Source organism: Arachis stenosperma, chromosome 10 (genome assembly GCF_014773155.1).
Source record: "Arachis stenosperma cultivar V10309 chromosome 10, arast.V10309.gnm1.PFL2, whole genome shotgun sequence".
In the NCBI taxonomy this organism is placed as follows: domain Eukaryota; kingdom Viridiplantae; phylum Streptophyta; class Magnoliopsida; order Fabales; family Fabaceae; genus Arachis; species Arachis stenosperma.
Window position 1 is genome coordinate 66333092 of NC_080386.1, and position 13018 is coordinate 66346109.

A 13018-nucleotide genomic window follows, 5' to 3' on the forward strand; every position below is an offset into this window, starting at 1 on the left:
TAATTTTCGAAAATTAAAACTAAAATTTGAAACAATTAATTAATTAAAAAGAATTTTGAAAAAGAGGGAGGTATTTTCGAAAATTAGAGAGGGAAAAGTAGTTAGGTGGTTTTGAAAAAGATAAGAAACAAACAAAAAGTTAATTAGTTAGTTGAAAAAAGATATTAAAATCAATTTTGAAAAGATAAGAAGATAAGAAGTTAGAAAAGATATTTTAAAATTTTTTTGAAAAAGATAAAATTTTGAAAAAATATGATATAAAAGATATGATTTAAAAAGATATGGTTTTGAAAAGATAAGATTGAAATTAGTTTTGAAAAAGATTTGAATTTTAAAATCACAATTAATGACTTGACTCACAAGAAATCACAAGATATGATTCTAGAACTTAAAATTTGAATCTTTCTTAACAAGAAAGTAACAAACTTGAAATTTTTGAATCAATACATTAATTTTTGATGCAATTTTCGAAAATATGATGTAAAGATAAGAAAAAGATTTTGAAAATATTTTGAAAAAGATTTTTGAAATTTTCGAAAATGATAAAAAAATGGAAAAGATATGATTTTTGAAAAAGATTTTAAAAAGATAAGATTTAAAAAGATAAGATATTTTTTTATTTTTGAATTTTTTTTATGAGAGAGAAAAACACTAAAAATACTCAATGCATGACACATGATGCATGCAAGAACACTATGAATGTCAAGATGAACACCAAGAACACTTTGAAGATCATGATGAACATCAAGAACATATTTTTGAAAAATTTTCAAGAAAAGAAAACATGCAAGACACCAAACTTAGAAATTTTTCATGTTTAGACTCTATGAATGCAAGAATGCATATGAAAAACACCATACAACACAAAACAAGAAAATATGAAGATCAAACAAGAAAGTTCATCAAGAACAACTTGAAGATCATGATGAACACTATGAATGCAGGAATTTTTCGAAAATTTTATGCACGAAAAAAGATGAACATGCAATTGACACCAAACTTATGACTCGACACAAGACTCAAACAAGAAACACAAAATATTTTTGATTTTTATGATTTTCTAATTTTTTTTGTATTTTATTTGATTTTTTTCGTAAAATATATAGGAAAAATAAAATAAGAAATTCAAAATTTTTAATATGAATTCCAGGAATCTTCGCAATGTTAGTTTAAAGCTCCAGTCTAGGAATTAGACATGGCTTAATAGCCAGCCAAGCTTTTGTGAAAGCCCCGGTCCAAAACACTAGACATGGCCAATGGCCAGCCAAGCTTTAGCATACAGCTAATAATCAAATTAGCTTGCCTCTATGAAGATGGTTTTGAAGCCTCAGTCCAAAAGAATTTAGACATGGCTTTACAGCCAGCCAGGCTTCAACATGCTTCATGAAACTCTAGAATTCATATTAAAAAATTTTTTGAATAATTTTCGAAAATAGGGAGAAGATTTTGAAAAGATTTTCGAAATTTTTTTTAATAAAATAAAAATTACCTAATCTGAGCAACAAGATGAACCGTCAGTTGTCCATACTCGAACAATCCCCGGCAACGGCGCCAAAAACTTGGTAGACGCAATTGTGATTCATTCTTTTCACTTCAACAATCCCAGGTAATGGCTCCAAAAACTTGGTGTCAATGCCATGGTTCACAACTTCGCACAACTAACCAGCAAGTGCACTGGGTCGTCCAAGTAATACCTTACGTGAGTAAGGGTCGATCCCACGGAGATTGTTGGTATGAAGCAAGCTATGGTCATCTTGTAAATCTCAGTCAGTCTTATCCATGTGGTTATGGGAGATTAGATAATTAAAAGATAAATAAAATAGGATAGAAATACTTATGTAATTCAATGGTGGGAATTTCAGATAGGCGTATGAAGATGGTGTGCTCCTCTTGAATCTCTGCTTTCCTGCTGCTTTCATCCAATTCTTCTTACTCCTTTCCATGGCAAGCTGTTTGTAGGGCATCACCGTTGTCAATGGCTACATCCCATCCTCTCAGTGAAAAAGGTCCAAATGCTCTGTCACGGCACGGCTAATCATCTGTCGGTTCTCAATCAGGTTGGAATAGAATCCCTTGATTCTTTTGCGTTTGTCATCACGCCCAGCCTTCAGGAGTTTGAAGCTCGTCACAGTCATTCAATCCCAGAATCCTACTCGGAATACCATAGACAAGGTTTAGACTTTCCGGATTCTCAAGAATGCTGCCATCAATTCTAGCTTATACCACGAAGATTCTGTTGGAGAATCTAAGAGATATGCGCCCGGCCTAAGGTAGAACGGAAGTGGTTGTCAGTCACGCGCGTTCATAGGTGAGAATGATGATGAGTGTCACGGATCATCACATTCATCAAGGTGAAGTGCAACGTATATCTTGGATTAAGAATAAAATTGATTTGGATAGAAAATAATAGTAATTGCATTGAAACTTGAGGTACAGCAGAGCTCCACACCCTTAATCTATGGTGTGTAGAAACTCCACCGTTGAAAATACATAAGTGAGAGAGGTTCAGGCATGGCCGAATGGCCAGCCCGCAAAATGTGGTCACTGGATCAAAATACAATCTAGGGATCAAAACCAAGATGATAATATGATAGTAAAGAGTTCTATTTATAATAAACTAGCTACTAGGGTTTACAGAAGTAAGTAATTGACGCATAAATCCACTTCCGGGGCCCAGTTGGTGTATGTTTGGGCTGAGCTTGGTCTATCCATGAGCTGAGGCTTTTCTTGGAGTTGAACTCCAAGTTATAACGTGTTTTGGGCGTTCAACTCCGGATCATGACGTGTTTCTGGCGTTTAACTCCAGACAGCAGCATGTACTTGGCGTTCAACGCCAAGTTACGTCGTCAATTTCCGAATAAAGTATGGACTATTATATATTGCTGGAAAGCTCTGGATGTCTACTTTCCAACGCCGTTGAGAGCGCGCCATGTGGAGTTCTGTAGCTCTAGAAAATCCATTTTGAGTGCAGGGAGGTCAGATTCCAACAGCATCAGCAGTCCTTTTGTCAGCCCTTTTCAGAGTTTTGCTCAAGTCCCTCAATTTCAGCCAGAAATTACCTGAAATCACAGAAAAACACACAAACTCCTAGTAAAGTCCAGAAATGTGAATTTAACATAAAAACTAATGAAAACATCCCTAAAAGTAATTAGATCATACTAAAAACTACCTAAAAACAATGCCAAAAAGCGTATAAATTATCCGCTCATCATATAGCAAGCATCACCAAGTAATAATAATCACATAATTATTAATAATAATATCTGTCATACAAAAGATTTCAAATAAAACTCACATACAAATCCTATCCCTCTGTATAAAATAAAAATGTTAAGCAATAAGAGCGAGGGAACTTCTATGAAAGTAACTTAACTCATAAGTAAATTCTATAATCTCCCGCAGCTTCAAACTGGGTCTTCAAACCTGCGTCACTGAAAAGGGTGGAAGATTTTTGGGTGAGAACAAACCACACGTTCTCAGTAGGGAATGGGAATGCCATAAAAGTAATGATTAACATGCAAATAATTAACATACTCAAGGAAACTATATTTTTATCAAACCTTTTTGAAAATACTATTCTTGGTTTTACTTTAACTAACTATTTACCTCTTTCAAAAATCTAAGCTCAAAACAAATTCCAAAATATAAAACTGGTCACTTTAAACATTTTTCAACCACATAATTAATTTTCAATCACAACGTCAATTCTTACTCATCATCATACATTCACCAACTAATAGCACTAACAAAAGATTCAATTCAGCACACAAACAAGTCACAGCAAGGCAAACAGCACAATCACAGGGAAGTACAACGAGCAAACCCAATCAAATGCAAATGCACACACAAGGATGATGCATGTCTAGCCCTAGTGCAGGTAATGAGCTCATTTGTCGGTTACATACCCGCTCCCGACGTTACCCAGCAACCTCTGTCTGGGTAAGGCTTTCCTGTTGGCTATACCCCTGTGTACAGGAAATAACCCCTCTGCCACCACAGGGTCCACTGCACGCAGGAAATAACACATCAGCCACTGCAGGGATGTATGCCGAACCATCTTCTGTATACAGGAAATAACCCCTCTGCCACTACAGAAATGGAACAGGTGGTCACGGTACTCTGTAGCAGGAAATAACCTCTCTGCCTTACAGAATTAAAATATGGATCTGTACCGCAGGAAAGCGTTCTCAGTGGTTGCACCACCATCTATCTGACTGCCTTCATGCAGCAGATCATTACACAAATATCTCAGAAGTTGCCATAATGCAACAAATGAATATACACATCTCTTGGGTTGCCTCAAGCAACAAATAACCTTTCAACAGGTCCTCTGCTTTTTATTCTCTTTTATAATCATAAATACGCAAGCGGGACAAAACCCACGCCCTTGCCAATAATTTCATAAACTGAATATCTTTCCTCAAAAGAATCAGTGTAATTATCATCATAAGTTATCATTCTCATTATTCATTTCTAGTTCATATTCTTACACAATATCTCTCTCTTTCTTTATTCAATCATGTTGTACAAACCTTATGACTTCCACTTTTACAACCTCTTAACTCAAACCAATTTTAAAACCACTTTCTAGTTTAATTTTATTTCAAAAGACTCAAGAAAATCATTTATTTTAGATTCGCTAAATACTTTTCAAAACATCACCCTCTTACTAAAAGTCTTTTTCAAGTTTACTAACTTCCCAAAGACTCAAAAACCATCTCTCTTTATCATTCAAGTTCAAATATTATATAATCATTAAACTTCTAAAAAGTAATCCTTTATTTCAAACCCAAAACATAATTCTTTTCATATTAATTCAATCTCAAAACGTGGTTTCTTTCTTAAATAATTTATTTTTGAAGTATAAACCTTTCTTTGATAAACCGAATTCAAAATAAAATAATTCTTTTCTTAACTAAATAAAAGTCAAGTAATATAATTTTCCAAATTCAAAGGTTCTAAAATAACTTTTCAAATAAAACCTCATATTTTTTATAAAATTTCGGCAGCACCTCCCCTAAAACTCGGACTTAGCCACCCTGACGGGTTCCCTCTCTCTCAACAATTCAACAATCCTTTCCCAATAATTATCAAATACAAGATTCTCAAGCAACCAGAAAATCCACAATTTATAATATTTAACAAATCAATCATACTCCGCAATTTCTGCTAATCCATCAATCCAATCTCACCATTTCATATTTACTTTTCACTTATCATAAAATCCTTTCAAAATTAACCACAATCAATTCTCCATCCGTTTATCAGCAACTTCCATAACAGATTCTCAATAATCATCTCATCATAATTCAGTTTAAGAACTAACATCCTTTCATTAATTAAAATCAGAATTTTCCATCAACCATTATTGAAAATTAGCCCAGTCCAACGTCACAAAAATTATGAATAATTTCCCGAAAATCAGTCTTTAACCTCATGCAATATCGTTCACTATCAAATTACTAGTTCATTTTCAAAACTACTATTTTACCTTAAAAATTCAGGTTTCAAGAAAATTAATTTAGTAATCAAGTGAACCATTCAAAAGCTACCAACTTGTCATAATCAACTAAAATCGGAGTTTCCAGCAATTCTACAATAATCAGAAAACCAATAACAATTACAACCTCAAATCAAAGTAAATCTCATCAGTTAGTTACTCATGACAACAAAGCCAGTCAATATCACAGCCATAACCCAAACTCAATTCACATCCGCATCCAATTTCGATCATAACTCAGAGCAATCACCACAACTAACTTTTCTCAAATACATTACAATCGATAATTAACTCATCATAATTTAATTTAATAAGTAACATTAGCATTTACAACCACATTTCAACCAATTTGAACTCGTCACAAGTCTATGTCACAGCCATTCCATTATATTAGAATTCCAATTCAGCATCAAACAATTCAAAATACTTCATCCAAGATCAGAATTTTCAACAAATCCACTATCGTTACACTATATCAAATAACCAGCACATCATTCAATTCAATATAAATCCATCAAAGATCAGAATTTTCAGTCAGTTTGCAACCATCAAGCAAACCAGCCTATGGCAACCAGCTCAACATAATCAAATAACAGGAATCTCAGTAATTCCAAACAATTAGAAAATCGGTAATAGTCACAGCCTCAAATCAAAATCAATATCACCAGTTTAATCACCGTTCACAACCACATTTAATTCGAATCATAACTCAGAAAAATCACAATAGCTAACCATTCTCAAACACATTTCAAGTCATTCTTGTCAATTAAGAAATTCTTAACTATTATTAACCATTTGCACTTATCCAATAACTTTGTAGGCATTCTAAATTAAAAACGTTAAATCCCCTACCTCGACTAGCCGAAATTCGATAATCAAACGCAACAAAGCCTTCTTTTATTTTTAATTCGCAGTGGCAACAACAACCTTGAACCGAACCAATAGCAGCGGCATTTTTGATCACTTCTCAGCAGCAGCAGTGGCATGAACTAATCGATTCAGAACCAGAATAGTACTATTGACAAGCACCAGCGACCTCGGTGGCAGCTGCGGCGGTGTAGAGTAACTTAAAGTGACAATTTTCTTTAATACAAATAATCTCAACGACAGGCTTCACAATAGAGACAAATTGGGCGACAAGGAAGAATTAAAAACAAGGTGAAGCTTACCAAAATAGTAGTTGTTCTAACGGTGGTTTCCTGGGCAGCTCGAATGTTGGTTCCCGGTGGCAGAAAGCTCCGGCAACTTGCAGAATTCAGAGGCAGAGGCAGAACAGGAGCTAAAGATGAGTAGTGACATGGATAAATTGCTTCAGAATCAGAACAGTATCCTCGGCAAGCTCTAACAACCTTCCCGGCGACAGCTACGGCGGCGCGGTGGTTCGGCGACGGCGCTACAGCCCTTGTCGAGCTTTGGCGTCATCAACGGTGATGCATCTCAGTACCATTGCGTTCTGTTCAGCGACGGCCAAGCCTCCTTCCCAGCGACGGCGTTTGGGTTCCCTTCCTCACCGGCGGCTCTGATGGCAATAGCAAGGCAGAGCAACGGCAGTAAACCCTAGTGGCAGCAGCGATGGTCAGCGGCGCTCCTTGGATGACTACGCGTGCGATGGGTCCAACCGCGGTGGGGACAGCCGAGACGACGGCGACCGTAGCGGCTCAACGACCCCTCGGGAGCTCCGCCTCCTTTCTCGCACGATGACGGCAACTGCTCAGGGGAGACGACGACGCAGGCAAGATGCGGCGGTGGCGGCGAGCTGGACAGCGCAGAGTGCGGCAGTCCGGTGGTCACGTCACGGCGGCAGCGGAGCAGCATCTCTTCCCTCTGCCTGTTTCTTTCTCAGTTGTGTGTGATGTTTACGTTTAGGAAATGAAAGAGGGGAAACTAGGGGTGCGGCTGAGTGTGGTGAGGGAGTGAGGGTTAGGGTTTCCAATTTGGGAAATTAGGGTTAGAAATTAGGGATTTTATAAAGAAATATGGATAGATATGAATAGATATTTTGATAAAATTGGAGGGTAGAGTAATTTTAAAATCAAATATACTCTCTAAAAAATATTTAGGAACATTATTTATCAACATATTGCTAAGTTAAATCAATTATTTCTAATTTACATTATAAAATGAACAAGTTAATTATATTTTGTAAAGTACAATTTAAATTCAAATATCAATTTTCTAGATTAAATCTTACAAATCTCTATTAGTTTTCTATCTCTAAAACTTTAATTTCAATTTATAAAATAACCAATTATAATAAAAATTGTACATAAATATTATTTGACGTAAACTTAAAGTATTTATAAAAATTAATCTAATCATTTCTAATAAATTAATTTCTAAGAGTTCAAATTAATAACATAATTTATTCAAAATAGAATTTATTTAAATTAAATTATACAATTATTCTAATTAATTTAAACTTCAATTATCATGAAACTCTATTTAATCACCTTTAGCAAAATAATTTTCTTAAAATAAATCACAAATAACTAATTATTTGATTTTCAAAAACTAGGGTTGTTACAGTATATATGTGAATATTATGAATATGTTTACTTTTTGCCTCTTTGTTAGTTTTTAGTTTGTTCTCTTTATTTGTTACTATTTTTTTTGTTTTTGCCCTCTCTTGCTATCATGAATTCTCACTTTGGCTATGAGTGTAGTTACAATTATGTTGTAGGTGATGAGAACTATAATGAGAATGTGTATCAAGAATGGGATAATCAAAGGTGGGAAGAGCCATATGCTTATGATCAATCCTCATGGCAACAACCTCCACCAATGCACTATGAAGAAGAGCCATTCTATGATGCATACCAATCTAATGGCTATGGTGAATCCCCTTGTGACTTTCAAGAACCACCACCATATGCCTATGATTCATGTCCTCAACATAGCCCTCAACCATACTCACAAGCCTCTTTTCACCAAATACCTCCATGTGACCTTAATCCATATCCACCATACCAACCACCTTTTGAACCATATGAGCCATACATGGAACCACAATTCCAAGATTACTACTCCCAATAACCACTTCAATACACACCACCACCTTACCAAGAAGAACCACCTTCCTATAATGAACCCTTTCTCCAAGACAATGAACCCTCCCATCCACCCCAATCTCCAATGGATGACATCATTGATGTTCTTGTGCAAGGACAAGAGAAGATGACAAGGGATGTGCAATAATTCATGACCGCCTTGGACGAGGTGGTAAACCGGCTAGCATCCCAACTTTTGGACACTCAAGGAACTCCCATGGCTACATGCGGAGAATCAAAAGAAGAACATAGCATGAAGGAGAGATTGGAAACTCCTATGGAAAAGGAGGAATGCTACTTTGTGTTAGAACAATTGGAGGAACCTATGACCATTGAAGAAAAGGAAGAAGTGGTTGAAGACTTAGGAGATGCGGAACCTCCATGGGAACCTAGAGTTGAACAAAACCCCTCCAAGAAGATTGAAGTTGATGTTGAGGAGGAATGTGCACAACCTCCAAGGCATATTCCATATGAAGACTTGGAAGGAATGGAGCAAGAGTTGAGTTCCCGTGGTGATGAAGATCATACATCCAATCTTCTTGGTGGTGAATCTTGTGAACTTGAAGAACCTTCTCCCAATGAATTTAAAAGTGATGTGGAGGTAGATTTCTCTCAACCTCCCATTTATGACTTGAGTGATGGAGAAGAGTTAGATGAAGTTGATGAACAAAGGATTGAGAATGAAGAAGTTTATGAAGAGGTGGAGATTGACAAAGAAGCAAACAAGGGAGTAGAGCTTGCAAGCACATTGGAGATACCTCTCCCCAAGCCACCACCATCTATTCTCTCATTCAAGTGGGTAAATTCCTTATACTTAAGCTTTGTTATTCCCCTTGAATATGGTTTGCTTGAGACAGATGGTCAACTTAGAAAAATTAGTGGCTTTAAGAGTAAAAAGAAGATGGTTAGTGGTTGGAAGCATCATTCTAGGTTCATTATGGTCACATGTCCAAAGCTTGATAGCAAAGGTTGGTGTATAACTAGAGTACATAGGTCTAGGATGATGTTTGGTCATTTCTGTGAGAACTCACTTTGTTCACCACCCACATGGACTAATGATAATCAACTTGGAGATGGGTGTGAAAATAAAGTGTGGGATCCCGGATTACAAGAAGAGGATCAACATTGGGAACCCATGGTTTGTGAAGAACCCCATCAAAGCTTGGAGATATTGATCTTAAATGATGGAGCTTATTGGAAGTCCAAGCATTGGTGGAAGTTCCAAGATGAGTACAAGCACAAGCCACCTTGATGAGGAGCTCCCCATAAGTCCAACTTAAGGACAATAAATAAAAGTGCTAGGTGGGAGACACCCCACCATGGTAAAATCCTTTCATTTTCTCTTTTGTACAAATTGGTAGAATTAGTTTAATTTCATGTTTTGTTTAGTTGGTTGAGTTTAATTGGTAGTTTAGTATGTTAAATAAGGTTTATGGTGTTTTGGTAGCTGTTTGAAGGTTTAGAATGCTTGGATTGGTGCAAAAAAATATAGCAAAATTTTTTTTGAAAAAACAGAGCACCATCCACGCGTGCGCGCAGTACACGCGTACGCGTGCATCAAGCGTTTTGGACCATCCACGTGAGCGCGCCATGCGGGCGTACACGTGGATTGAAAAGTTCCACCCTCCATGCATTTTTCCAGAGAGTTGTGCCTGCGCCGCGCCAACGTTGTGCCTTTGGCACAAACCTATTTGCGCGCTCACGCACATGATGCGTATGCGCCACTCTCGGAATAAGCCATCAACGCGGACGCACTCTGTACGCGTACGCGTCGTGTCCATTACACCACCATCCACGCTCGCGCGCCATGCGTGCGTACGCGCAGATTTCCTTCCTTCACCACATTTCGTTTCTTCTCCTCTTTCTATTTCTTTCCTTCTCCTTTCTTCTTCCCTCCTCCTACCCCTCATCCAACAATTCCAAACACCATCGATAACCATTTATTTTAGTTAGTTATTAGTTAGTTAGTTAGCTAATTAGTTAGTTAGTTAGTCGATTAGTTAGTTTTAGTTAGTTTTCATTTCATTTTTTTCTTTTTCATTGTAAGTGTTGGATTGTTATTCTTGTTTACCATTAATTGCTGTTGAGTACTGAAAAGGGATGTTATCTTCACATCATTATGTTTACAATCTTTGTTGGATTCTATTGTTGAGGTTATATTTTGTTACTTGGTTTTAAGTTCTTCATGCTTACCTTTCGAAAAATACGAAGTGATGAGAATTGCCTTTGAGATTGTAACTCTTTTGAATTGCATGTTGTAGCTAGCCACCATGTGATTTGAACTCTCTCTTTGAGTGGGCAATTTCTTGATGGATGTTGTGTATTTACCTTAATGCATTGTATTTCTTGATTCTATGCATCCATATATGTTTGACTTGAATGCTTCCATGCTTCTCTAATGCTTGTTTTACCTTACAAGCTTACTTAAAGCATCTCAAGCACACTAGGATAAGTGAAGTGCATGCTTCTTTTGTGACATAACTTTTATGCTAATGTGTGTTCTAAACCGCACAATTTAGAATTCACACACTTATTTGTCACTAATGTCACACTAATTCACTCACCTCATTCTAGTGAATTACCTCATTCCAACAATGTATGCTTCCTTGCTTTTGTTTTCTCATCTTATGGTGTTATATTTTTGTTTTTCATGAACAATGCACCACAAGCAAACATGGAAGCGGAAGGAAGAACACGCAGCAATCCGGAGATTCGCCGTACCCCCTTGCTCATCTTTAAGTGCACCGAGGACGGTGCAAACTTTTAAGTGTGGGGAGGTCGTCCGACCAGTCGGCGATTTTGGGTGACAAATTTCTAATCCCAACACTTTTGCATTTCATTCTAGGATTTTATGGTTTTTACTTGCATTTTCTTATTTTTGCATATGTATACACAATAAGCTTAGTCAAAATAATAAAATTTTTCGAGAAAATTATCTATAGGGCACCAATTGATTTGAGTGAAAACTTTTCATAGAACTTGCTTGAATCATATATATTGTGGAACATGAATTTTGAGCTAAGAACACAAGCTTGCGAGATTCGAGCCTAATGGTGTGGTTACATCTTATAACCACTTATTTTCCTTCTTGTGTGCATTATTCTCTTTCTATGATTGTAATCTTTGATTTGTTTGATTCTTTATGTCCATTATTTTGTGTATTCATGCATTTGTATGATTGAGGCCATCATTTCACTGGCTCACTTATCCAAATAGCCCTACTTTTCATCTTCCATTGTTAGCCAATTTGAGCCTACGCTTAACCCACTTGTTCTTATTTTAGCACATTACAAGCCTTTAAGTGAAAAACAATAATTGTTCCTTATTTGGATCTTTGATTAGCTTAGGCTAGTGTGTGTGAGTATCATTCAAGTGTGGGAACCTTGGGACATTGGGTGAATAAAAGGGGTGCATTTTGTATTGTTATTGAAAATATTGGGAATTGGGTACATACTCATGTATTGATCAAATGTAAAACCTTATGCATTGAGGTTCTTGTATATAGAAAGAAAAAAATGAGAAAAAACAAAAGAAAAAGAAAAGAAAAATAATATGGAAAAGAAAAAAATAGAAAAAGAAAGAAAAAAGAAGAAAAATAATAAAAAAGGGACAAAATGCCCTAAAGCAAAGCTCAATAAGATCAATGCATATGCGTTGTGAAATGAAAAAAAGAAAATGCATGAGTATGTGAAAAAGTGAGTAGAATGGGTAGTTAGGTTAGAAATTAAATTGTATAGGATGTCATAGGTTAGGTGGGAAGTCTAAGCTTATCAAAGATTCAAACTTCAAGCTCACTTGACCATATATGCATCCTTGCTTGACCCTAACCCCATTACAACCTAAGGAAAAGACCTCATGATAGATGTATGCATGCATGAAATATATGTTGATTGTTAGAAGAAGAACAAATCTTGGAAAGCATGATTAGGGGAGAATTGAGAGAATCGACCCCAAACACTTGAGCGAATAGAGTGCAAATACATCCGGTGAGGGTTTGATGCTCAATTACATGTTTCCACCTATGATCATCTCTTCTCACGCAAGTTTGTAAAAATATTTAATAACTCAATTCAATTGTGGATTAGACTTGCTAGTCCTTAGCCCTTGTACATATATGCTTCTTGGGAATTGATTTATTTTGACCAAGCAATTGCATTCATTTAGATAGTTGCATATAGGTAGATTGCATTTAGTTAGTTTCCATTGAATAAACGCCATACCCTTACTTCATTCTTGGTTTAAGCATGAGGACATGCTTGGTTTAAGTGTGGGGAGGTTGATAAACCTCATTTTTAGGGTTTATCTTGTATTGAATTTAGAGTATTTTGATGACCTTTTCTCACATTTAGCCTATGAATTAGCATGGTTTTGTAATCTCTCCCGTATTTGTGCTTAAGTGTAAAAACATGCTTTTTAAGCCTTATTTTGATGAATTCTAATTCCTCTTTGATTCCATAAGATGCCTTGATGT